The sequence below is a fragment of the Carassius carassius genome, chromosome 8 (assembly GCF_963082965.1).
Source record: "Carassius carassius chromosome 8, fCarCar2.1, whole genome shotgun sequence".
NCBI classification, from domain to species: domain Eukaryota; kingdom Metazoa; phylum Chordata; class Actinopteri; order Cypriniformes; family Cyprinidae; genus Carassius; species Carassius carassius.
This window is the reverse complement of record NC_081762.1, coordinates 34,361,546-34,387,649: the sequence shown is the minus strand read 5'-3', so window position 1 is coordinate 34,387,649 and position 26,104 is coordinate 34,361,546. Positions and strand designations below refer to the sequence as shown.

General features: G+C 43.5%; 13 non-coding genes across 13 annotated transcripts; 9 read left to right on the top strand and 4 right to left on the bottom strand.

Annotated features, from left to right (window-relative positions):
* The first annotated feature begins 5,007 nt into the window (after positions 1-5,007).
* LOC132146079 (U5 spliceosomal RNA) lies at positions 5,008-5,123 on the top strand. Its single transcript, XR_009434828.1, has one exon. It is a non-coding gene; the product is annotated as a U5 spliceosomal RNA (small nuclear RNA).
* A 3,101-nt stretch (positions 5,124-8,224) lies between these two features.
* On the top strand, positions 8,225-8,340 carry LOC132145766 (U5 spliceosomal RNA). The gene has a single exon (XR_009434533.1). It is a non-coding gene; the product is annotated as a U5 spliceosomal RNA (small nuclear RNA).
* A 293-nt stretch (positions 8,341-8,633) lies between these two features.
* Positions 8,634-8,705, top strand: trnag-ucc (transfer RNA glycine (anticodon UCC)). The gene has a single exon. It is a non-coding gene; the product is annotated as a tRNA-Gly (tRNA).
* Positions 8,706-19,393: 10,688 nt separating this feature from the next.
* LOC132145874 (U5 spliceosomal RNA) lies at positions 19,394-19,509 on the top strand. Its single transcript, XR_009434635.1, has one exon. It is a non-coding gene; the product is annotated as a U5 spliceosomal RNA (small nuclear RNA).
* Positions 19,510-19,802: 293 nt separating this feature from the next.
* Positions 19,803-19,874, top strand: trnag-ucc (transfer RNA glycine (anticodon UCC)). Its single transcript has one exon. It is a non-coding gene; the product is annotated as a tRNA-Gly (tRNA).
* A 103-nt stretch (positions 19,875-19,977) lies between these two features.
* On the bottom strand, positions 19,978-20,049 carry trnad-guc (transfer RNA aspartic acid (anticodon GUC)). The gene has a single exon. It is a non-coding gene; the product is annotated as a tRNA-Asp (tRNA).
* A 1,070-nt stretch (positions 20,050-21,119) lies between these two features.
* LOC132146033 (U5 spliceosomal RNA) lies at positions 21,120-21,235 on the top strand. The gene has a single exon (XR_009434784.1). It is a non-coding gene; the product is annotated as a U5 spliceosomal RNA (small nuclear RNA).
* A 293-nt stretch (positions 21,236-21,528) lies between these two features.
* Positions 21,529-21,600, top strand: trnag-ucc (transfer RNA glycine (anticodon UCC)). Its single transcript has one exon. It is a non-coding gene; the product is annotated as a tRNA-Gly (tRNA).
* Positions 21,601-21,703: 103 nt separating this feature from the next.
* On the bottom strand, positions 21,704-21,775 carry trnad-guc (transfer RNA aspartic acid (anticodon GUC)). The gene has a single exon. It is a non-coding gene; the product is annotated as a tRNA-Asp (tRNA).
* Positions 21,776-22,845: 1,070 nt separating this feature from the next.
* On the top strand, positions 22,846-22,961 carry LOC132146031 (U5 spliceosomal RNA). Its single transcript, XR_009434782.1, has one exon. It is a non-coding gene; the product is annotated as a U5 spliceosomal RNA (small nuclear RNA).
* A 468-nt stretch (positions 22,962-23,429) lies between these two features.
* trnad-guc (transfer RNA aspartic acid (anticodon GUC)) lies at positions 23,430-23,501 on the bottom strand. The gene has a single exon. It is a non-coding gene; the product is annotated as a tRNA-Asp (tRNA).
* Positions 23,502-24,569: 1,068 nt separating this feature from the next.
* Positions 24,570-24,684, top strand: LOC132145794 (U5 spliceosomal RNA). The gene has a single exon (XR_009434560.1). It is a non-coding gene; the product is annotated as a U5 spliceosomal RNA (small nuclear RNA).
* Positions 24,685-25,152: 468 nt separating this feature from the next.
* trnad-guc (transfer RNA aspartic acid (anticodon GUC)) lies at positions 25,153-25,224 on the bottom strand. The gene has a single exon. It is a non-coding gene; the product is annotated as a tRNA-Asp (tRNA).
* Positions 25,225-26,104: the final 880 nt, after the last annotated feature.

Genomic DNA, 26,104 nt, shown 5'->3' with positions numbered 1-26,104 from the left:
GTAGAGGAGTTGGGATACTGATTAATAAGAGAATACCCTTTAAACTAGTGTCACAGTATTCAGATCCGTATGGTCGATATCTTATAATCAAATGTGAATTATTTGGGGAATTTCATACGCTCTTGAGCATTTATAGGCCTCCGGCCTCAAATATGGCCCTTTTAAAAGATATTCAAACAAGATTGGATAGTTCACAAACAGGTCGGATAATTATGGGAGGAGACCTAAATAGCATTTTTAGTGTTTGTGACAGTACAACAAAAACTAGGAAGGCCAATGTTCCAAAACATTTACAGAAATTTCTTTCTGTCAATGCTCTTCAAGATATATGGAGGACCTTACATCCAAACTCAAAAGATTACACTTATTATTCAAGTCCTCAGAATAGTTATAGTAGATTGGATTATCTTTTTGTGTCTCAAGAGGGAATTAATAATTGTATATCATGTGAAATTGACAATATTATAATATCTGATCATGCTTCAGTTGTCTGCACCATGACTCCGAAGGAAAACACTTTACATCATAGAATTTGGAGAATGAATAGGAAATATTTAATGGATATGGAATTTGTTGCCTATGTAAAAGAACAAATTAATATTTTTATTTTAACTAATGTGCAGCAACCTCATCATCAAGATAAGCCAAATATCTGTATTATATGGGACTCCTTTAAAGCATATATAAGGGGGGTAATGATAGCCTTCGCAGCAAAAAGGAAAGCTAGTTTTGAGCAGAATATGGCTAAAATAAAACAGGACATTAATTTAATGGAAATACAACTTAAAAATGGAGACCAAACAAAAAAAAGTAAATTGCAAGAAAAGAAAATAGAAATGGATACTATGCTGATGGATAAAGTTAAAGACTTTAGACATAATTCGAATAAGCTTAATTATATTTCAGCTAATAAATCGGGTAAACACCTGGCATCATTGGTCAAAAGGGTTGCAAAGACTCAGTCTATATCTTTAAAAGAGGAAGAATCGGATGAGGTTATTACAAACAATGCTATTATTAATAAAAGATTTAAGCAATTTTATGAACATTTGTATACAGCAGAGGTTAAAGATGACTCAGATTCCTTCCTTAAATCAGTCAAATTACAGTGCTTATCAGATCATCAAAAGGAAGATATACGGAAAGTCTTTGCAACCTCTGAGATTGAAGCTGCAATTAAGGCATTTCCGGAAAAAAAGGCCCCAGGAATAGATGGCCTCCCTATCGAGTTTTACTCAACATTTTGGCCAAATATTAGATCTTTGTTCATGGAGGTTGTGAATTCATTTGTTAATCAACAAAAGTTGCCAGAAACTATGTATCTTTCAACTATTTCTGTGATACCAAAACCAGGTCGTGAATGTAATAAGCCTTCTGATTTTAGGCCTATTAGTTTAATCAATTGTGATAAGAAAATCATAACAAAAGTAATCAATAATAGATTGGCATTAATTTTACCTAGCATTATCCACCATAATCAAACTGGGTTTATTCCTAATAGGGATCTTAGAACTAATGTTAGAACATGTATATCCTTAACACAATATGCAAAAAAACATAATATAGATTTGACTTTGATGGCGGTTGATGCTGAAAAAGCATTCGATCGCCTTGAATGGTCATATTTGTATAAAGTGCTTGAAACATTTGAATTCCCAGTAGAATTTATTAATATGGTAGAAACAGTGTATAGAGCCCCCAAAGCACAAGTCTACACCAATGGCGTTCTTTCTGAGGCATTTTCTTTAAGCCGAGGTACTGCTCAAGGCTGTCCATTATCTCCAGCGCTGTTCGCGATGGCTATTGAACCCTTGGCTGAGAAAATAAGACAGACAGATAACATAACGGGTATTACTATAGGCAAAAATGAATATAAATTAAGCTTATTTGCGGATGATTTGTTGTTGTATCTAAGTGATGTGGATATTTCAATTCCGAGTGTAATTAATATAATGAGTCAATTTTCAAAAATTTCAGGTTATACAATTAACAGTGGCAAAACCGAAATTTTGACTTTTGGCCAAAAACCAATAAACCCAGAAGTATTTAAACAATTTAAAGTACAAAGCTGTAAAATTAAATATTTAGGTTGTTATATCAGTGCAAATAAAAAGCAATTGTATAAGAGTAATTTTTTAACACTGAAAAATAATCTAAAACATAATCTCAATAACTATAGTGATCTCAAGCTGAACTTAATTGGTAGAATAAACTTGGTAAAGATGATTTGGCTTTCTAAGTTTATTTATTTGTTTCAATGTATCCCACTGACACCACCAAAAACCTTTTTTAAGGAAATAAATTCCCTAATTACATCTTTCATTTGGGCTGGAAAAACCCCCAGAATAAAAAGAACTCTATTGTTTTGCTCTAAACGGGAAGGAGGGTTAAACCTCCCTAATATGGAATTGTATCAGATAGCAGCTCAGATGTTTTATATTGATCGTATTATTAATAATACTAATGAAGACCCATGGCTGGTTATCGAAAATCATCAACTACAACAAAATAGTTTACTATCCATCTTGTTCTCCAAGAAAAAAGTAAAGACTGATAACTTTGTTGTCAATAGTACATTAAATATGTGGAAAAAAACTAAGCAGATTTTAGGGATGGAGATCGGCACTCCAACACATATTAAGATTTGGAACAATCCGTCTGTTAGAATTCAAGGTACTAAATTAATGTGGAAAACTTGGATGAATGGAGGTATCGAAACATTATCAGATAATATTTGCTTAAATAATATATCCTCATTTGATACACTGAAAGATAAATTTAAATTAAAAGATTCAGAGATATTTAAATATATGCAGTTAAAAATCTGGGTCAAAGAGAACTGTGATATAGTGAATGATGTTCCTGAAAAGATAAAGACCCTTTGGGAAGAAAGTAAGAAAAAGAAAAAATGTATAAGTGTTATGTATGATTATCTCAATAATGTCGTAATCAATTGTAATCTGCTAAGCAAGATATATGAAGGATGGGATAGAGATATAAAGGACTTCAATGCTAAAACAAAATGGAAGGAGTGCTTGAATTTAACATATAAAGTCACATCCAACGAAAATCTTAGATTGATTCAATATAAGCTAATGACTAGAATTTATTATAGTAGGGACAGAATTCATAAGTTTGATGCATCTCCCCCCCCCCCCCACCTGCTTAAAATGCGGTAGTAGTGATTATCTCACTCATTCATTTTGGTACTGTGAAAAAATAAAGAAAACCTGGTTTGATATTGAGAGATGGCTCTCTAACATCTGTAAGCAGAGATTTGTATTTACACCAGAGGCTTGTTTACTTCAAAATGTAACAAAAATGAAATATCCTATGGGATGGCAGTTAATATTCTCCTCTTTAGTCTATAAGAAACTGTTGTTACAAAATTGGAAAAACACAGATACCCCAGGTTTGGATAAATGGAAAAATGTAATGAAATATTATCTAAACATCGAGAAAACTCTGTCAGTGGACAAAAATAAACAAAAACAGTTTAATTCGGTGTGGAAACCAATATTTGATGCCCTGTAATTAGCCCAACGCTACCTTAATTTATTTTGTATTTTATTTTTATTTGTTTGTAAATTTAACATGGGAATGTTAAGTTATTTTTTTTTTTTTTCTCTCTCTCTCAACAGTTCACCCAAGGAGCACCACCAGTGTAATTTGTGTGTGTGTGTGTGTGTGTGTGTGTGTGTGTAAATGAGACATCATTATTATTATTGTTATTACTTTGGTTTGTTAGCTTGTTTTGTTTATGTTTGTTCTAATTTTTTAAAAAAGGGAGGGGGGAAGAGGGAAAGAAAAGTGCTGTATGTATAAAGTGAAGGGGAATGTTTATTGTGAATTATTTTATTTATTTATTTTTATTTTTTTTATTCCCCCCCTATTGCACAGAGGATATTGTTTAGTATTGGTTAATACTTGGATAGACTTGGATGGAAAACCAGGTTGACAAGGTTGTTTATTGTTTTGTCTCTTTGTCTTTCTTTGCTCATGCATAATAAAAACAATTATAAAAAAAAAAAAAAAAAAAAAAAAAAAAATTCCGGATTGACCCATCATTAGCTAAAGTCGCATAACATTTGGAACACTACCCGTTGCAGGGGTCATTGTTTGGACTCTTTTTTTTTTTTAATTGCGCTTTAAACAAAAAGGATTGTGTCAATGCAACTGAACAACATTAATTAGGAACACAGTGCGACAATAAAGCAAAATGACAGTTAAAGGCATTTCGTCATTGAAATCGGTGATGTCATCATTCAGCTAAGTTCAGTTTAAATAGTATCTGTGCAATAATTTGCAATCAAGTCAACGATATCGCTGTACATGAAGTGTCCCCAGCTATGCCTGCCAGAGGCGACAGAGGCAAGGAACCAAAACTCGATCGGTGAAAAAATGGAGAAAAAACCCGGTGAGAAACCAGGCTCAGTCGGGGAGACAGTTCTCCTCTGGTCAGAAGAAACCAGCAAATCAGCTCCAGGCTGCAGAAAAGTCAGACTGTGCAGAAGAATCATCTGTTTCCTGTGGTCTTGTCCTGGTGGTCGTCTGAGACAAGGACTTTACAGGGGATCTGTATCTGGGGCTCATCTAGTTGTCCCGGTCTCCGCTGTGTTTCAGGGCCATAGAGGTCCTTTCTAGGTGTTGATCCACCATCTTGTCTGGATACTGACTGGATCCGGGTGACTGAAGAGGCCCACTGATCTGGATACAGACTGGATCTGGTGGCTACGGTGACCTCGGAATAAGGGATTTTTTTAAAAGACTCTTTTATTCATATAAGATTTTCTCCAAACTTTTCAGATGGAGGCATGAGAAAGAGATTGCCTTGATTGGGCTTGTGGTTATTGGTGGACCGAGGGAACTTTTGTGAGTTTTACTCCTCCCTTTTGGAGTGGGGGGGGCTGACGAAACGCATGTGGGCAGGCGTCGTCACCCTTGATGACCCTTGGCGAGCGTAGTGGTTTACCAGAGGCAGCGCACAGGCCCGAGGGGTCGTAGACACAGCTCGAGTTTCTCTTCATTGTCGCATAAAACTTTCGTCTTTTACTAAAGATTTCCGTGGAGGGGAACTATTGCGAGTGACTTGTATTTTTGGGTGCTCTGCTCACAGCAGAGCTACATCGAAATGTCAAGAGCAGAATCAATTTGGCCGTCTGCCAACACGCTGCAGGAGGGCATGCCACTGGTCATCGTCTGTATTTGCACTCTCTGCGTTTGCGCTGTCAGCACTTAGTGTTTATTTAGCTGGCATGGGAAGGCAGCACTTTCTTGTACGTGATGGGATGCAAACTCTGGAAGGCTCCCTTTAGTGACGGGTCCAAACAAAGATCTCATCAGCTCCTCTAGCCCTATCGGCGACTCGTGCACTTCGAGCCTTCTTAGCGACGGCGCAAGTGGCTGACTGCTGACTGCGTTGGTGGTATAGTGGTGAGCATAGCTGCCTTCCAAGCACTTGACCTGGGTTCGATTCCCGGCCAACGCATGTCCTTTGGCTCGGGCTGATGTCGAAGCAGAACTCCTTCTGTGACCTGTGGCTCCTCCCAAAACTTTTGGATGGATCGTTCGGAAGCCGAAAAGAGCTAGCTCTCCCTGTCGGGGAATCGAACCCCGGTTTTTTCGCATGACAGGCGGAGATACTGTCCACTACACTAACGAGGAGCTGCGCATGCTGCTGTTTCTCCCCCAACCGACGCTACTGCACCGACATAACTGAACAATGCATGGCTTTTTCTGACGCTGACACAGCCCTAGCATCGTCAAATTCCAGATTGACCCATCATTAGCTAAAGTCGCATGACATTTGGAACACTACCCGTTGTAGGGGTCATTGTTTGGACTTTTTTTTTTTTTTTTTTTAAATTGCGCTTTAAACAAAAAGGATTGTGTCAATGCAACTGAACAACATTAACTGGATACTGACTGGATCCGGGTGACTGAAGAGGCCCACTGATCTGGATACAGACTGGATCTGGTGGCTACGGTGAACTCGGAATAAGGGATTTTTTTAAAAGACTCTTTTATTCATATAAGATTTTCTCCAACTTTTCAGATGGAGGCATGAGAAAGAGATTGCCTTGATTGGGCTTGTGGTTATTGGTGGACCGAGGGGACTTTTGTGAGTTTTACTCCTCAGTGCGTCAATAAAGCAAAATGACAGTTAAAGGCATTTCGTCATTGAAATCGGTGATGTCATCATTCAGCTAAGTTCAGTTTAAATAGTATCTGTGCAATAATTTGCAATCAAGTCAACGATATCGTTGTACATGAAGTGTCCCCAGCTATGCCTGCCAGAGGCGACAGAGGCAAGGAACCAAAACTCGATCGGTGAAAAAATGGAGAAAAAACCCGGTGAGAAACAAGGCTCAGTCGGGGAGACAGTTCTCCTCTGGTCAGAAGAAACCAGCAAATCAGCTCCAGACTGCAGAAAAGTCAGACTGTGCAGAAGAATCATCTGTTTCCTGTGGTCTTGTCCTGGTGGTCGTCTGAGACAAGGTCTTTACAGGGGATCTGTATCTGGGGCTCATCTAGTTGTCCGATAGGGCTAGAGGTGTTTCAGGGCCATAGAGGTCCTTTCTAGGTGTTGATCAACCATCTTGTCTGGATACTGACTGGATCCGGGTGACTGAAGCGGCCCACTGATCTGGATACAGACTGGATCTGGTGGCTACGGTGACCTCGAAATAAGGGATTTCTTTAAAAGACTCTTTTATTCATATAAGATTTTCTCCAACTTTTCAGATGGAGGCATGAGAAAGAGATTGGCTTGATTTGGCTTGTGGTTATTGGTGGACCGAGGGGACTTTTGTGAGTTTTACTCCTCCCTTTTGGAGTGGGGGGGGGCTGACGAAACGCATGTGGGCAGAAATGTCAAGAGCAGAATCGAAATGTCAAGAGCAGAATCAATTTGGCCGTCTGCCAACACGCTGCAGGGGGGCATGCCACTGGTCATCGTCTGTATTTGCACTCTCTGCGTTTGCGCTGTCAGCACTTAGTGTTTATTTAGCTGGCATGGGAAGGCAGCACTTTCTTGTACGTGATGGGATGCAAACTCTGGAAGGCTCCCTTTAGTGACGGGTCCAAACAAAGATCTCATCAGCTCCTCTAGCCCTATCGGCGACTCGTCCACTATACTAACGAGGAGCTGCGCATGCTGCCGTTTCTCCCCCAACCGACGCTACTGCACCGACATAACTGAACAATGCATGGCTTTTTCTGACGCTGACACAGCCCTAGCACCGTCAAATTCCGGATGGACCCATCATTAGCTAAAGTCGCATAACATTTGGAACACTACCCGTTGCAGGGGTCATTGTTTGGACTCTTTTTTTTTATATATTTTTTTTAAATTGCGCTTTAAACAAAAAGGATTGTGTCAATGCAACTGAACAACATTAATTAGGAACACAGTGCGTCAATTAAGCAAAATGACAGTTAAAAGCATTTCGTCATTGAAATCGGTGATGTCATCATTCAGCTAAGTTCAGTTTAAATAGTATCTGTGCAATAATTTGCAATCAAGTCAACGATATCGCTGTACATGAAGTGTCCCCAGCTATGCCTGCCAGAGGCGACAGAGGCAAGGAACCAAAACTCGATCGGTGAAAAAATGGAGAAAAAACCCGGTGAGAAACCAGGCTCAGTCGGGGAGACAGTTCCCCTCTGGTCAGAAGAAACCAGCAAATCAGCTCCAGGCTGCAGAAAAGTCAGACTGTGCAGAAGAATCATCTGTTTCCTGTGGTCTTGTCCTGGTGGTCGTCTGAGACAAGGTCTTTACAGGGGATCTGTATCTGGGGCTCATCTAGTTGTCCGATAGGGCTAGAGGTGTTTCAGGGCCATAGAGGTCCTTTCTAGGTGTTGATCAACCATCTTGTCTGGATACTGACTGGATCCGGGTGACTGAAGCGGCCCACTGATCTGGATACAGACTGGATCTGGTGGCTACGGTGACCTCGGAATAAGGGATTTCTTTAAAAGACTCTTTTATTCATATAAGATTTTCTCCAACTTTTCAGATGAAGGCATGAGAAAGAGATTGCCTTGATTTGGCTTGTGGTTATTGGTGGACCGAGGGGACTTTTGTGAGTTTTACTCCTCCCTTTTGGAGTTGGGGGGGGGGGGCTGACGAAACGCATGTGGGCAGGCGTCGTCACCCTTGATGACCCTTGGCGAGCGTAGTGGTTTACCAGAGGCAGCGCACAGGCCCGAGGGGTCGTAGACATAGCTCGAGTTTCTCTTCATTGTCGCATAAATCTTTCGCCTTTTACTAAAGATTTCCGTGGAGGGGAACTTTTGCGAGTGACCTGTATTTTTGGGTGCTCTGCTCACAGCAGAGCTACATCGAAATGTCAAGAGCAGAATCAATTTGGCCGTCCGCCAACACGCTGCAGGAGGGCGTGCCACTGGTCATCGTCTGTATTTGCACTCTCTGCGTTTGCGCTGTCAGCACTTAGTGTTTATTTAGCTGGCATGGGAATGCAGCACTTTCTTGTACGTGAAGGGATGCAAATTCTGAAAGGCTCTCTTTAGTGACGGGTCCAAACAAAGATCTCATCAGCTCCTCTAGCCCTATCGGCGACTCGTGCACTTTGAGCCTTCTTAGCGACGGCGCAAGTGGCTGACTGCTGACTGCGTTGGTGGTATAGTGGTGAGCATAGCTGCCTTCCAAGCAGTTGACCCGGGTTCGATTCCCGGCCAACGCATGGCCTTTGGCTCGGGCTGATGTCGAAGCAGAACTCCTTCTGTGACCTGTGGCTCCTCCCAAAACTTTTGGATGGATCGTTCGGAAGCCGAAAAGAGCTAGCTCTCCCCGTCGGGGAATCGAACCCCGCCTGTCGGTTCTCCCCCAACCGACAGGCGGAGATACTGTCCACTATACTAACGAGGAGCTGCGCATGCTGCCGTTTCTCCCCCAACCGACGCTACTGCACCGACATAACTGAACAATGCATGGCTTTTTCTGACGCTGACACAGCCCTAGCACCATCAAATTCCGGATGGACCCATCATTAGCTAAAGTCGCATAACATTTGGAACACTACCCGTTGCAGGGGTCATTGTTTGGACTCTTTTTTTTTTTTTTTTTAAATTGCGCTTTAAACAAAAAGGATTGTGTCAATGCAACTGAACAACATTAATTAGGAACACAGTGTAACAGTGGTGGTGGCTGCCCTAAACTTAAATTATTATTTTTTTAATGACAAATTCGGGCGCCAGACAGTTTTCTAAAACTGACAAAAATCAAACAACCCAGGATAGCAAAAGAAAACCACTGATTACATACAAAAACAAGTATTTCAAAACAAGTTGGAATTTATTGCATAATGTCCATAAACAATATAAAAAAAAAATACTTATTTCGAAAAAAACAACCAAGCAAACAGTAAATAAAGAAATAGATAGATATAGTTCTTAACGTAACAGTTAAATTTCTCAGTTCCAAATCAGTGTTCACACAATCACAAACGCTATAAAGGAAATCCCAGGTCATACTGGTCACACTCTAGCTGGGCGTCAACACTGGCAGATTCGTGTGTCCATATTCACGCCAAACTTTACATATAACCAAAAGAGAAAGAGGAAAAAACATTTTGAATTCACATTTCGTGGTTGAATACTCAAACAAAATGCAAAACTTTAAAGATCAACGATAAGGCATTCAACTTAATCAAAAAGCACGAATAAGCAATAAAACAAATGTGCGGATCTGAATGGAATGTGTGTGTGTCTGATAGCGTGTTAATGAGTGTAGTGTGAGATTGCGCGTCGGGCACACTGACCAATTTTGGCGGACAGAATCGCAAACTGGAGAGTGTAGTTGGACCTCGTCTGGCTCCAGGAAGGAAGTTTAACGCCTTGGACTCGTTTGAGAGTGAACCGCTCACCAACAACAGCCGATCTTTAAGGTGCGTCGCTATGGAATCGCCAGACTCCACGTCGCATCAGACAGCGTGCGCGGGAAGCCACAGTTCAAACAAACGCCGCCTTCCACTCCACATGGTAACCATTTACTTCACTCTCCTTCTCACGAATCGAAACATACCCCGATGACGTGTCCTCCTTCCACCTGACTAAATAGGCCTCACCTCCATTTCCCTTTCCGCCATTAATTACTCACTCCACCCTTTCCGTTAAAAGTGAAAGTGAAAGTAACAAAAACATGGCTGTATAGTTTACTGCACTGTCACACGCTCTTCCCCCCCTGAAAGAAAACAACCCATGGTTGTTTATTTGGGAGTGTTAAAATCCCAGAAACTCATCTTCTTCATCAGAGTTGTCTTGGAATATTTTTAGGAGTTTTTCCTTACTTTGGGACTCTAACTCTTCGGCTGTCGGGTAGCACATTTTCATATTGCACACATGGGTTGTTCGAACATCTTCTCCAGTAGTCTCCAGTGCAACACGGTAATTCAGTGGACCCAGCTGTTTTATTACACGGTAAGGACCTTTCCATTTACTTGCTAGTTTAGCAGTGAATTTAGCTTTTGCACTAGATTGTGGAAAGTTCCTTATCCACACACGATCTTCTTTTTTAAATGTTAGTTCTCGTCTGTGTTTGTTGTAATTTCTTGTTTGTCTAACATGAGCCTTTTTGCTGTTTTCCATAGCTTTGGATTGAAGCTGGGTTAAACAATGAACAACATCGTATGCTGGCACATCAGGATTGATATTTTTACCTCGGAGAAGTTTGTCCATTGGACTCTGTAGCTTTCTTCCCAGTTGCAGTTCCGCTGGAGTCATCCCTATGGTCTCTTGGACAGCAGAATTGATGGCAAATCTGAACTCTGATAAATATTGATCCCACTTGTTGTGATTTTCATCTAGGTATGCCGCTATCATGTATTTAAGTGTGCGGTTGACTCTCTCAGTCATGTTGGTCTGAGGATGGTATGCAGTTGTCAGTTTAGGAGTTACCTTCCATTTTTCGCAGACATCCTTAAATACAGACGAAACAAATTGTGTACCCCTATCAGACAGCAAGAAATCAGGCACACCCCATCTGGTCAGAATCTCCTTCCTGAAAATGGCAGCAACCGTTTGTGCATTGGCATTTCGCATGGGGAACATCTCAACCCATCGAGTGAAGTAGTCGATGAAGACTAAGAGATATGCATTTCGGCTGGAACTACACGGCAAAGGCCCCATTATGTCCACACCCAACATTTCATTGGGGTGAGTGACAGTGGTGTGTTGCAGTTTGCCAGCAGGTTTTTGATTGTCACTCTTAAGTTGTTGACATTTTACACATCTCTTTACCCATTTCTTAACATCATTCCACATTCCTGGCCAGAAAGCCACTTCTTGAATGCTCTTATAGGTCTTGAATATTCCTCCATGGCCACTCAAGGGGCTAGCATGATAATGCTGAAGTACCTGTTGAATGAGGCTACTAGGAACACAAACACGATAATGCAGCTGGTTGTCAGCCAGGTGAGCTTTACGGTAAAGCTTGTCTTCCAGTACTTCATATTGTCCTTTCAGGTATTCATCACCTTCTGCCATGGTCTGCAAAATTTTCATGATTACGGTGTCTTTATGTTGTTCTTCCCAGATCTTATCCAGAGAGATTGGGAGATCCTCTGACTCCTTGTGGCTGGCATACAAGTTGCAACTCACTCTGATGGGGATTCGAGAGAGAGCGTCAGGTGCCACATTTAGCTTTCCCTTCCGGTATTCAACAATGAAATCGAATCTTTGCAGTCGTAGGGCCCATCTGATTAAACGACTTGAGGTCTTGGTGGACCCCATCACCCACTGCAGTGCAGAGTGATCCGTAACAACAGTAAACAACTTGTGTTCCAGATAATGCTGCCACTTCTCCAGAGCCCAAACGACTGCCAAGCATTCTTTTTCCGTTGCAGAATAATTCACTTCAGCTTTGTTCAAAGCTCTGCTAGCATAAGCTATGACTTCCTCTTTCTCATGGTCCTTCTGTGTCAGCACAGCGCCCAGACCGGTCTCACTAGCATCTGTGTAGACAATGAAGGGGTGCTGTAAATTTGGGTGTCCCAGAATGGGAGGTGTCATCAAGCTTATTTTCAACTGCTCAAAAGCCTGCTGACATTGCGGCGTCCACTGGAAAACTCTGTCCTTCTTCTTCAGGGCATTGAGGGGTTCAGCGATCTGGGAAAAGAATGGGACAAACCGGTGGTACTACCCGGCTAAACCAAGGAATCGCTGGACCTCCTTGAGGTTTCTTGGAATTGGGTAAGAACGAATAACTTCAACATTTTGCTGGAATCAGCAGAGATGCCTTGAATACTCACGACATGGCCTAGGAACGCTAGTTCCTGCAGACAGAATTTGCTTTTTTTAAGGTTGATAGTCAGGCCTGATTTTTTCAGCTTGTATAAGACACTCTGGATGTCAAGGAAGTGCTGTTCAATGGTTGGGGAATAGATGATAATGTCATCTATGTACACAAAGCAATTGTGACCACGTAGTTCGCCCAAAACCATTTCCATTAATCTTTGGAAGGGAGCTGGGGCATTTTTCAATCCAAATGGCATTACATTAAACTGGAAATAATCCAAATGGTGTAATAAATGCTGTCTTCGCTGTACTTTCAGGGTCCATGGTCACCTGCCGGTAACCGCTATTCAGATCAATGGTTGAAAAAATAGCAGCTCCAGAAAGAGATTCCAATATCTCTGCGATGTTTGGCAGTGGGTATGCGTCACTTTCCGTAACAGCATTTACCTTACGGTAGTCTACACAAAACCGGAGACTCCCATCTTTTTTTGGGACAAGGACGACAGGTGAGGCCCAACCTGAATGAGAAGGTTTCACAATGCCTGCACTCAACATTTCTTCCAGTTGTTTCTCCACAACAGCTTGTTTGGCAGGGGACATGCGATAGGGTCGTTGTTTTATTGGTACTTGTTGGGTGAGGTAAATACGATGTTGGAGAACACCAGTGCGACCTGGTCTGAGTGCACATACCTCTGGATTGGCCTCCAGGACTTGACGTAGCTGGCATTTTCCATCAGCCGGTAAGTGGGCTCCATTTACTGCACTGTCAATAAAGTTTTTTATGTCCATGTCATCTATGCTGAATGTAAATTTGGGTTGAGGGGGAGGGATTGAACTCAAGAGAGAGATACTCTGGTTGGTATTACCTTGTTGCTTTCCTTTTCTGGGTCTGTTCTCAGGTACACTTGCATAGCCTGGTTGGAATGGGTGTTCCACATCAGGAGTAGATTTGAAGGTATACTTTTTGTCGATTACACTTATTTGTAAACCACTAAAGAAGATGAAATCCAGGCCCAGGACTACTGAATATGACAGAGCCCTGGGTGCTACAACCCAAATTCCGGAAAAGTTGGGACGTTTTTTAAATTATAATAAAATGAAAACTAAAAGACTTTCAAATCACATGAGCCAATATTTTATTCACAATAGAACATAGATAACATAGCAAATGTTTAAACTGAGAAAGTTTACAATTGTATGCACAAAATGAGCTCATTTCAATTTTGATTTCTGCTACAGGTCTCAAAATAGTTGGGACGGGGCATGTTTACCATGGTGTAGCATCTCCTTTTCTTTTCAAAACAGTTTGAAGACGTCTGGGCATTGAGGCTATGAGTTGCTGGAGTTTTGCTGTTGGAATTTGGTCCCATTCTTGATTTCCAGCTGCTGAAGAGTTCGTGGTCGTCTTTGACGTATTTTTCGTTTAATGATGCGCCAAATGTTCTCTATAGGTGAAAGATCTGGACTGCAGGCAGGCCAGGTTAGCACCCGGACTCTTCTATGACGAAGCCATGCTGTTGTTATAGCTGCAGTATGTGGTTTTGCATTGTCCTGCTGAAATAAACAAGGCCTTCCCTGAAATAGACGTTGTTTGGAGGGAAGCATATGTTGCTCTAAAACCTTTATATACCTTTCAGCATTCACAGAGCCTTCCAAAACATGCAAGCTGCCCATACCGTATGCACTTATGCACCCCCATACCATCAGAGATGCTGGTTTTTGAACTGAACGCTGATAACATGCTGGAAGGTCTCCCTCCTCTTTAGCCCGGAGGACACGGCGTCCGTGATTTCCAACAAGAATGTCAAATTTGGACTCGTCTGACCATAAAACACTATTCCACTTTGAAATAGTCCATTTTAAATGAGCCTTGGCCCACAGGACACGACGGCGCTTCTGGACCATGTTCACATATGGCTTCCTTTTTGCATGATAGAGCTTTAGTTGGCATCTGCTGATGGCACGGCGGATTGTGCTTACCGACAGTGGTTTCTGAAAGTACTCCTGGGCCCATTTAGTAATGTCATTGACACAATCATGCCGATGAGTGATGCAGTGTCGTCTGAGAGCCTGAAGACCATGGGCATCCAATAAAGGTCTCCGGCCTTGTCCCTTACGCACAGAGATTTCTCCAGTTTCTCTGAATCTTTTGATGATGTTATGCACTGTAGATGATGAGATTTGCAAAGCCTTTGCAATTTGACGTTGAGGAACATTGTTTTTAAAGTTTTCCACAATTTTTTTACGCAGTCTTTCACAGATTGGAGAGCCTCTGCCCATCTTTACTTCTGAGAGACTCTGCTTCTCTAAGACAAAGCTTTTATAGCTAATCATGTTACAGACCTGATATCAATTAACTTAATTAATCACTAGATGTTCTCCCAGCTGAATCTTTTCAAAACTGCTTGCTTTTTTAGCCATTTGTTGCCCCCGTGCCAACTTTTTTGAGACCTGTAGCAGGCATTAAATTTTAAATGAGCTAATTAAGTGGATAAAAGTGTAAAATTTCTCAGTTTAAACATTTGCTACGTTATCTATGTTCTATTGTGAATAAAATATTGGCTCATGTGATTTGAAATTCCTTTAGTTTTCATTTTATTAAAATTTAAAAAACGTCCCAACTTTTCCAGAATTCGGGTTGTAGAACTGCAGCTGGTATGGTGAATACTTTGTCATGAATATTAATTGAGACATTCAGCCATCCAAGAGGAACCTCTGCTTCACCGTTAGCAAGATACAAAGGTCCAAGTGTCCAGGGTTGGAGATCATGGGGTGATTGAGCAATGTTCTTCCAGAGAAACTCATGGATAAGGGTATAGCTTGCACCTGTGTCCACAATGGCTTTTCCCTTCCATGAGCCAACCCTAACAGGCACAATTAACTGTTGAGGCACGCTGACAGGATTGATAGGAGTAGATGATGTACTTCTAGCTGTAATGGTGAAAATGGGTTTACCTGGGGGTGTTTGAGAATTCTTCATAGTTGTTGAAGACACTGAATTGTTGGAAGGTTGGCCAGGTGGCTTGGGTGACTGGAAATTCCGTTTGTTGCTAGGTGGCTTATAACCTGAAGACGGGGTTGATTGAGCTGGAGAAGTAAAGTGAGGGCATGTACCTGGTGCGTGAAGTCCTCTACATCGCCAACATTGTACAGCAGGTTGGACAGGAGTCATCCCTCTGGGTGATGCGACAACAGTTTTGGAACCAGCTATGCTGTCACACTGCTTCTGTGTTTCATGGTCTTTCTCCAGTTGGTGACCCAGTCGAACCAACTATTCCACGGTGGTTACATGGCTACGAAGATGACTAGCGAGGTAAGGTTTTATGTTTTTAAAGATCATCTTAACTATGTCTGCTTCAGTTAAACTTGCTTTCCATCTTTTACAGAGAGCTCTGTAGGTGAAAGCAAAATCCCTTATGGACTCCTTTTCGCCTTGAATCCGATGGCGGACACGTTCAGCCAACTCATCTTCATAGTCCTCAGCTAGAAAAGCAGCAAGAAAAACAGACTGAAACTCACTCCATGTTGTGACAGATGATCTTGCCACTTCCCACCAGTCACGCGCAGTGCCATATAAAACTGTCCTGAAGGTGGCCAAGATATCAGCGTCCATTAGAGGATGTACAGCAAGAAAGTCTTGACATCGTGTTATGTACAACAAAGGATCTGGGTCGTCAGCTGGCCTTCCAAATGCGGGAAATGTTAGCTTGATGTGGTCAGTTTTAACAGCAGTAGCAGGGGCTGCTGGATGAGTCACTTGTGATGGTGATTGAGATAAGGGGTTATGAAGATAAATACTTTTCCCACTCAGGTCAGTTATTCTTTTTTCTTGACTCTCAAACTTTGCTTCCATTTTAGTTTGCAGTTCTTTCATGTTTGTGGACAATTTGTCAGTGAGTAATGTCAATTGACTACTTTTTTCCAGCAGTTGATTAGAATCCTTATTAAAGTGCTGTTGAACTGATTGAATGTCCTGTTGAATCTCAGACTGCAACTGTTGCACCATAAAGCGCACTTCTCCCACTAAGGTATTCTCTACCTTTTGGAGTTCCTGAGCCATCATCATTTTCATAGCTTTAATTGTCTGATCAGACTCAGTTTCAGCTTGCTGCTTGTTTGCAGATAATGTAGTGGAGAGTTGTTGCTTGATTTCGTCCATCTTTCCAGCGAGTTTAGTGATCTGGCTCTCATGGCTGGACGAGTTGGACTTGAATTCATTAGTGAGTTCAGTTACAGCTTTCTCTTGTTTGGTCATGAAATCATGCAACTGGTCCCAGTTACCTTGTGCTCGTGCAGTGAGTTGACCAATCTCTCTTCCAGGTGTTGGGAGAGTTCTAGGCAGGTCATACTGTACCCCTGAAGATGAAGAAGGTGGTGGTGAAGCAGCGGCTGGAGATGATGTCCCAGGTGATGGAGTGCATAATTGCATGGGTTCTGGAGGTCTTGGTTCCCATGGGAAAGGTTGATTTGGAATGCTGCCTCCCAAAGGTGTGGACAGAAACTGCACATGTGGTCCTGGCTGCACAATGCGACTGAACTGGGTGGGCGTGTGGCAGAAAGTTGGAGCATAGGATTCCTGAGGAGCTGGACGGTACATAGGTGGCCAATTAGGGGTGGCCACATCCGGAGCCTCCATTTCGACAAAGGTTGAGTGTGGGGAAGGGTGCTCTGCCATGATTATGTAAATGAAATATAATATCAATAAATGATGCAATAAAAGTGTTGCAAATCAGTAGTGTGTATGTCAGTTAATTCATATAATTTACCTTGCCTTTTAATTGTACAAATGTAGTTCACAGTTCACAACATTAAGCAAGTGTCTCAAAACAATTGTCAAAAAAGTCAATCAAAAAAGAAAAAAAAATTTTTTTTTTTTTTTTTTTGGAAAGCATAAATCAGGGTAATTAGTCACAGATCACCAATCACGTTGAGGTCACGAATTACACAATAAATCCTCACTGCAGTCAGATAATAGGTTTCAATTAAAGTTGCTCTTCATTACGATTTCAAAAAAATAAAATAAAAAAAAATGTGTGGCAACCAAGAAAATTCGGTTAACAGGAAGTTCAAAATTCCCAGGTTTGAGAAAATTAACAGGTGTAGCAAAAAGGATTCCCACACTTAAGTTCCAAAATTCAAAACTTCCCAATTATGTAAATACAAAAAGAAAATAACAATTCAAGTAAAGAAAAAAATTAAATTCAATAAGTCAATGCAAATTCACATTCACAAGTAGTCACGTATTCACACTCAATTGTGTTCAAGTCCCTTGTCGGGCGCCACTCTGTAACAGTGGTGGTGGCTGCCCTAAACTTAAATTATTATTTTTTTAACGACAAATTCGGTGCGACAGACAGTTTTCTAAAACTGACAAAAATCAAACAACCCAGGATAGCAAAAGAAAACCACTGATTACATACAAAAACAAGTATTTCAAAACAAGTTGGAATTTATTGCATAATGTCCATAAACATTATAAAAAAAAATACTTATTTTGAAAAAAACAACCAAACAAACAGTAAATAAAGAAATAGATAGATATAGTTCTTAACGTAACAGTTAAATTTCTCAGTTCCAAATCAGTGTTCACACAATCACAAACGCTATAAAGGAAATCCCAGGTCATACTGGTCACACTCTAGCTGGGCGTCAACACTGGCAGATTCGTGTGTCCATATTCACGCCAAACTTTACATATAACCAAAAGAGAAAGAGGAAAAAACATTTTGAATTCACATTTCGTGGTTGAATACTCAAACAAAATGCAAAACTTTAAAGATCAACGATAAGGCATTCAACTTAATCAAAAAGCACGAATAAGCAATAAAACAAATGTGCGGATCTGAATGGAATGTGTGTGTGTCTGATAGCGTGTGAATGAGTGTAGTGTGAGATTGCGCGTCGGGCACACTGACCAATTTTGGCGGACAGAATCGCAAACTGGAGAGTGTAGTTGGACCTCGTCTGGCTCCAGGAAGGAAGTTTAACGCCTTGGACTCGTTTGAGAGTGAACCGCTCACCAACAACAGCCGATCTTTAAGGTGCGTCGCTATGGAATCGCCAGACTCCACGTCGCATCAGACAGCGTGCGCGGGAAGCCTCAGTTCAAACAAACGCCGCCTTCCACTCCACATGGTAACCATTTACTTCACTCTCCTTCTCACGAATCGAAACATACCCCGATGACGTGTCCTCCTTCCACCTGACTAAATAGGCCTCACCTCCATTTCCCTTTCCGCCATTAATTACTCACTCCACCCTTTCCGTTAAAAGTGAAAGTGAAAGTAAACGTAAACATGGCTGTATAGTTTACTGCACTGTCACAACAGTGCGTCAATAAAGCAAAATGACAGTTAAAGGCATTTCGTCATTGAAATCGGTGATGTCATCATTCAGCTAAGTTCAGTTTAAATAGTATCTGTGCAATAATTTGCAATCAAGTCAACAATATCGCTGTACATGAAGTGTCCCCAGCTATGCCTGCCAGAGGCGACAGAGGCAAGGAACCAAAACTCGATCAGTGAAAAAATGGAGAAAAAACCCGGTGAGAAACCAGGCTCAGTCGGGGAGACAGTTCCCCTCTGGTCAGAAGAAACCAGCAAATCAGCTCCAGGCTGCAGAAAAGTCAGACTGTGCAGAAGAATCATCTGTTTCCTGTGGTCTTGTCCTGGTGGTCGTCTGAGACAAGGTCTTTACAGGGGATCTGTATCTGGGGCTCATCTAGTTGTCCGATAGGGCTAGAGGTGTTTCAGGGCCATAGAGGTCCTTTCTAGGTGTTGATCAACCATCTTGTCTGGATACTGACTGGATCCGGGTGAATGAAGCGGCCCACTGATCTGGATACAGACTGGATCTGGTGGCTACGGTGACCTCGGAATAAGGGATTTCTTTAAAAGACTCTTTTATTCATATAAGATTTTCTCCAACTTTTCAGATGGAGGCATGAAAAAAGAGATTGCCTTGATTTGGCTTGTGGTTATTGGTGGACCGAGGGGACTTTTGTGAGTTTTACTCCTCCCTTTTGGAGTTGGGGGGGGGCTGACGAAACGCATGTGGGCAGGCGTCGTCACCCTTGATGACCCTTGGCGAGCGTAGTGGTTTACCAGAGGCAGCGCACAGGCCCGAGGGGTCGTAGACACAGCTCGAGTTTCTCTTCATTGTCGCATAAATCTTTCGCCTTTTACTAAAGATTTCCGTGGAGGGGAACTGTTGCGAGTGACCTGTATTTTTGGGTGCTCTGCTCACAGCAGAGCTACATCGAAATGTCAAGAGCAGAATCAATTTGGCCGTCCGCCAACCCGCTGCAGGAGGGCGTGCCACTGGTCATCGTCTGTATTTGCACTCTCTGCGTTTGCGCTGTCAGCACTTAGTGTTTATTTAGCTGGCATGGGAAGGCAGCACTTTCTTGTACGTGACGGGATGCAAATTCTGGAAGGCTCTCTTTAGTGACGGGTCCAAACAAAGATCTCATCAGCTCCTCTAGCCCTATCGGCGACTCGTGCACTTCGAGCCTTCTTAGCGAAGGCGCAAGTGGCTGACTGCTGACTGCGTTGGTGGTATAGTGGTGAGCATTGCTGCCTTCCAAGCAGTTGACCCGGGTTCGATTCCCGGCCAACGCATGTCCTTTGGCTCGGGCTGATGTCGAAGCAGAACTCCTTCTGTGACCTGTGGCTCCTCCCAAAACTTTTGGATGGATCGTTCGGAAGCCGAAAAGAGCTAGCTCTCCCCATCGGGGAATCGAACCCCGGTCTTCCGCGTGACAGGCGGAGATACTGTCCACTATACTAACGAGGAGCTGCGCATGCTGCCGTTTCTCCCCCATCCGACGCTACTGCACCGACATAACTGAACAATGCATGGCTTTTTCTGACGCTGACACAGCCTTAGCACCGTCAAATTCCAGATGGACCCATCATTAGCTAAAGTCGCATAACATTTGGAACACTACCCGTTGCAGGGGTCATTGTTTGGACTCTTTTTTTTTTTTTTTTAAATTGCGCTTTAAACAAAAAGGATTGTGTCAATGCAACTGAACAACATTAATTAGGAACACAGTGCGTCAATAAAGCAAAATGACAGTTAAAGGCATTTCGTCATTGAAATCGGTGATGTCATCATTCAGCTAAGTTCAGTTTAAATAGTATCTGTGCAATAATTTGCAATCAAGTCAACGATATCGCTGTACATGAAGTGTCCCCAGCTATACCTGCCAGAGGCGACAGAGGCAAGGAACCAAAACTCGATCGGTGAGAAAATGGAGAAAAAACCCGGTGAGAAACCAGGCTCAGTCGGGGAGACAGTTCCCCTCTGGTCAGAAGAAACCAGCAAATCAGCTCCAGGCGGCAGAAAAGTCAGACTGTGCAGAAGAATCATCTGTTTCCTGTGGTCTTGTCCTGGTGGTCGTCTGAGACAAGGTCTTTACAGGGGATCTGTATCTGGGGCTCATCTAGTTGTCCGATAGGGCTAGAGATGTTTCAGGGCCATAGAGGTCCTTTCTAGGTGTTGATCAACCATCTTGTCTGGATACTGACTGGATCCGGGTGACTGAAGCGGCCCACTGATCTGGATACAGACTGGATCTGGTGGCTACGGTGACCTCGGAATAAGGGATTTCTTTAAAAGACTCTTTTATTCATATAAGATTTTCTCCAACTTTTCAGATGGAGGCATGAGAAAGAGATTGCCTTGATTTGGCTTGTGGTTATTGGTGGACCGAGGGGACTTTTGTGAGTTTTACTCCTCCCTTTTGGAGTTGGGGGGGGGGCTGACGAAACGCATGTGGGCAGGCGTCGTCACCCTTGATGACCCTTGGCGAGCGTAGTGGTTTACCAGAGGCAGCGCACATGCCCGAGGGGTCGTAGACATAGCTCGAGTTTCTCTTCATTGTCGCATAAATCTTTCGCCTTTTACTAAACATTTCCGTGGAGGGGAACATTTGCGAGTGACCTGTATTTTTGGGTGCTCTGCTCACAGCAGAGCTACATCGAAATGTCAAGAGCAGAATCAATTTGGCCGTCCGCCAACACGCTGCAGGAGGGCGTGCCACTGGTCATCGTCTGTATTTGCACTCTCTGCGTTTGCGCTGTATGCACTTAGTGTTTATTTAGCTGGCATGGGAAGGCAGCACTTTCTTGTACGTGACGGGATGCAAATTCTGGAAGGCTCTCTTTAGTGACGGGTCCAAACAAAGATCTCATCAGCTCCTCTAGCCCTATCGGCGACTCGTGCACTTCGAGCCTTCTTAGCGAAGGCGCAAGTGGCTGACTGCTGACTGCGTTGGTGGTATAGTGGTGAGCATAGCTGCCTTCCAAGCAGTTGACCCGGGTTCGATTCCCGGCCAACGCATGTCCTTTGGCTCGGGCTGATGTCGAAGCAGAACTCCTTCTGTGACCTGTGGCTCCTCCCAAAACTTTTGGATGGATCGTTCGGAAGCCGAAAAGAGCTAGCTCTCCCCATCGGGGAATCGAACCCCGGTCTTCCGCGTGACAGGCGGAGATACTGTCCACTATACTAACGAGGAGCTGCGCATGCTGCCGTTTCTCCCCCATCCGACGCTACTGCACCGACATAACTGAACAATGCATGGCTTTTTCTGACGCTGACACAGCCTTAGCACCGTCAAATTCCAGATGGACCCATCATTAGCTAAAGTCGCATAACATTTGGAACACTACCCGTTGCAGGGGTCATTGTTTGGACTCTTTTTTTTTTTTTTTTAAATTGCGCTTTAAACAAAAAGGATTGTGTCAATGCAACTGAACAACATTAATTAGGAACACAGTGCGTCAATAAAGCAAAATGACAGTTAAAGGCATTTCGTCATTGAAATCGGTGATGTCATCATTCAGCTAAGTTCAGTTTAAATAGTATCTGTGCAATAATTTGCAATCAAGTCAACGATATCGCTGTACATGAAGTGTCCCCAGCTATACCTGCCAGAGGCGACAGAGGCAAGGAACCAAAACTCGATCGGTGAGAAAATGGAGAAAAAACCCGGTGAGAAACCAGGCTCAGTCGGGGAGACAGTTCCCCTCTGGTCAGAAGAAACCAGCAAATCAGCTCCAGGCGGCAGAAAAGTCAGACTGTGCAGAAGAATCATCTGTTTCCTGTGGTCTTGTCCTGGTGGTCGTCTGAGACAAGGTCTTTACAGGGGATCTGTATCTGGGGCTCATCTAGTTGTCCGATAGGGCTAGAGATGTTTCAGGGCCATAGAGGTCCTTTCTAGGTGTTGATCAACCATCTTGTCTGGATACTGACTGGATCCGGGTGACTGAAGCGGCCCACTGATCTGGATACAGACTGGATCTGGTGGCTACGGTGACCTCGGAATAAGGGATTTCTTTAAAAGACTCTTTTATTCATATAAGATTTTCTCCAACTTTTCAGATGGAGGCATGAGAAAGAGATTGCCTTGATTTGGCTTGTGGTTATTGGTGGACCGAGGGGACTTTTGTGAGTTTTACTCCTCCCTTTTGGAGTTGGGGGGGGGGCTGACGAAACGCATGTGGGCAGGCGTCGTCACCCTTGATGACCCTTGGCGAGCGTAGTGGTTTACCAGAGGCAGCGCACATGCCCGAGGGGTCGTAGACATAGCTCGAGTTTCTCTTCATTGTCGCATAAATCTTTCGCCTTTTACTAAACATTTCCGTGGAGGGGAACATTTGCGAGTGACCTGTATTTTTGGGTGCTCTGCTCACAGCAGAGCTACATCGAAATGTCAAGAGCAGAATCAATTTGGCCGTCCGCCAACACGCTGCAGGAGGGCGTGCCACTGGTCATCGTCTGTATTTGCACTCTCTGCGTTTGCGCTGTATGCACTTAGTGTTTATTTAGCTGGCATGGGAAGGCAGCACTTTCTTGTACGTGACGGGATGCAAATTCTGGAAGGCTCTCTTTAGTGACGGGTCCAAACAAAGATCTCATCAGCTCCTCTAGCCCTATCGGCGACTCGTGCACTTTGAGCCTTCTTAGCGACGGCGCAAGTGGCTGACTGCTGACTGTGTTGGTGGTATAGTGGTGAGCATAGTAGCCTTCCAAGCAGTTGACCCGGGTTCGATTCCTGGCCAACGCATGTCCTTTGGCTCGGGCTGATGTCGAAGCAGAACTCCTTCTGTGACCTGTGGCTCCTCCCAAAACTTTTGGATGGATCGTTCGGAAGCCGAAAAGAGCTAGCTCTCCCCGTCGGGGAATCGAACCCCGGTCTTCCGCGTGACAGGCGGAGATACTGTCCACTATACTAACGAGGAGCTGCGCATGTTGCCGTTTCTCCCCCAACCGACGCTACTGCACCGACATAACTGAACAATGCATGGCTTTTTCTGACGCTGACACAGCCCTAGCACCGTCAAATTCCGGATGGACCCATCATTAGCTAAAGTCGCATAACATTTGGAACACTACCCGTTGCAGGGGTCATTGTTTGGACTCTTTTTTTTTTTTTTAATTGCGCTTTAAACAAAAAGGATTGTGTCAATGCAACTGAACAACATTAATTAGGAACACAGTGCGTCAATAAAGCAAAATGACAGTTAAAGGCATTTCGTCATTGAAATCGTTGATGTCATCATTCAGCTAAGTTCAGTTTAAATAGTATCTGTGCAATAAATTGCAATCAAGTCAACGATATCGCTGTACATGAAGTGTCCCCAGCTATGCCTGCCAGAGGCGACAGAGGCAAGGAACCAAAACTCGATCGGTGAAAAAATGGAGAAAAAACCCGGTGAGAAACCAGGCTCAGTCGGGGAGACAGTTCCCCTCTGGTCAGAAGAAACCAGCAAATCAGCTCCAGGCTGCAGAAAAGTCAGACTGTGCAGAAGAATCATCTGTTTCCTGTGGTCTTGTCCTGGTGGTCGTCTGAGACAAGGTCTTTACAGGGGATCTGTATCTGGGGCTCATCTAGTTGTCCGATAGGGCTAGAGGTGTTTCAGGGCCATAGAGGTCCTTTCTAGGTGTTGATCAACCATCTTGTCTGGATACTGACTGGATCCTGGTGACTGAAGCGGCCCACTGATCTGGATACAGACTGGATCTGGTGGCTACGGTGACCTCGGAATAAGGGATTCCTTTAAAAGACTCTTTTATTCATATAAGATTTTCTCCAACTTTTCAGATGGAGGCATGAGAAAGAGATTGCCTTGATTTGGCTTGTGGTTATTGGTGGACCGAGGGGACTTTTGTGAGTTTTACTCCTCCCTTTTGGAGTTGGGGGGGGGGCTGACGAAACGCATGTGGGCAGGCGTCGTCACCCTTGATGACCCTTGGCGAGCGTAGTGGTTTACCAGAGGCAGCGCACAGGCCCGAGGGGTCGTAGACACAGCTCGAGTTTCTCTTCATTGTCGCATAAATCTTTCGCCTTTTACTAAAGATTTCCGTGGAGGGGAACTTTTGCGAGTGACCTGTATTTTTGGGTGCTCTGCTCACAGCAGAGCTACATCGAAATGTCAAGAGCAGAATCAATTTGGCCGTCCGCCAACACGCTGCAGGAGGGCGTGCCACTGGTCATCGTCTGTATTTGCACTCTCTGCGTTTGCGCTGTCAGCACTTAGTGTTTATTTAGCTGGCATGGGAAGGCAGCACTTTCTTGTACGTGACGGGATGCAAATTCTGGAAGGCTCTCTTTAGTGACGGGTCCAAACAAAGATCTCATCAGCTCCTCTAGCCCTATCGGCGACTCGTGCACTTCGAGCCTTCTTAGCGAAGGCGCAAGTGGCTGACTGCTGACTGCGTTGCTGGTATAGTGGTGAGCATAGCTGCCTTCCAAGCAGTTGACCCGGGTTCGATTCCCGGCCAACGCATGTCCTTTGGTTTGGGCTGATGTCGAAGCAGAACTCCTTCTGTGACCTGTGGCTCCTCCCAAAACTTTTGGATGGATCGTTCGGAAGCCGAAAAGAGCAAGCTCTCCCCGTCGGGGAATCGAACCCCGGTCTTCCGCGTGACAGGCGGAGATACTGTCCACTATACTAACGAGGAGCTGCGTATGCTGCCGTTTCTCCCCCAACCGATGCTACTGCACCGACATAACTGAACAATGCATGGCTTTTTCTGACGCTGACACAGCCCTAGCACGGTCAAATTCCGGATGGACCCATCATTAGCTAAAGTCGCATAACATTTGGAACACTACCCGTTGCAGGGGTCATTGTTTGGACTTTTTTTAATTGCGCTTTAAACAAAAAGGATTGTGTCAATGCAACTGAACAACATTAATTAGGAACACAGTGCGTCAATAAAGCAAAATGACAGTTAAAGGCATTTCGTCATTGAAATCGATGATGTCATCATTCAGCTAAGTTCAGTTTAAATAGTATCTGTGCAATAATTTGCAATCAAGTCAACGATATCGCTGTACATGAAGTGTCCCCAGCTATGCCTGCCAGAGGCGACAGAGGCAAGGAACCAAAACTCGATCGGTGAAAAAACCCGGTGAGAAACCAGGCTCAGTCGGGGAGACAGTTCTCCTCTGGTCAGAAGAAACCAGCAAATCAGCTCCAGGCTGCAGAAAAGTCAGACTGTGCAGAAGAATCATCTGTTTCCTGTGGTCTTGTCCTGGTGGTCATCTAAGACAAGGTCTTTACAGGGGATCTGTATCTGGGGCTCATCTAGTTGTCCCGGTCTCCGCTGTGTTTCAGGGCCATAGAGGTCATTTCTAGGTGTTGATCCACCATCTTGTCTGGATACTGACTGGATCCGGGTGACTGAAGCGGCCCACTGATCTGGATACACAATAGATCTGGTGGCTATGGTGACCTCGGAATAAGGGATTTCTTTAAAAGACTCTTTTATTCATATAAGATTTTCTCCAACTTTTCAGATGGAGGCATGAGAAAGAGATTGCCTTGATTGGGCTTGT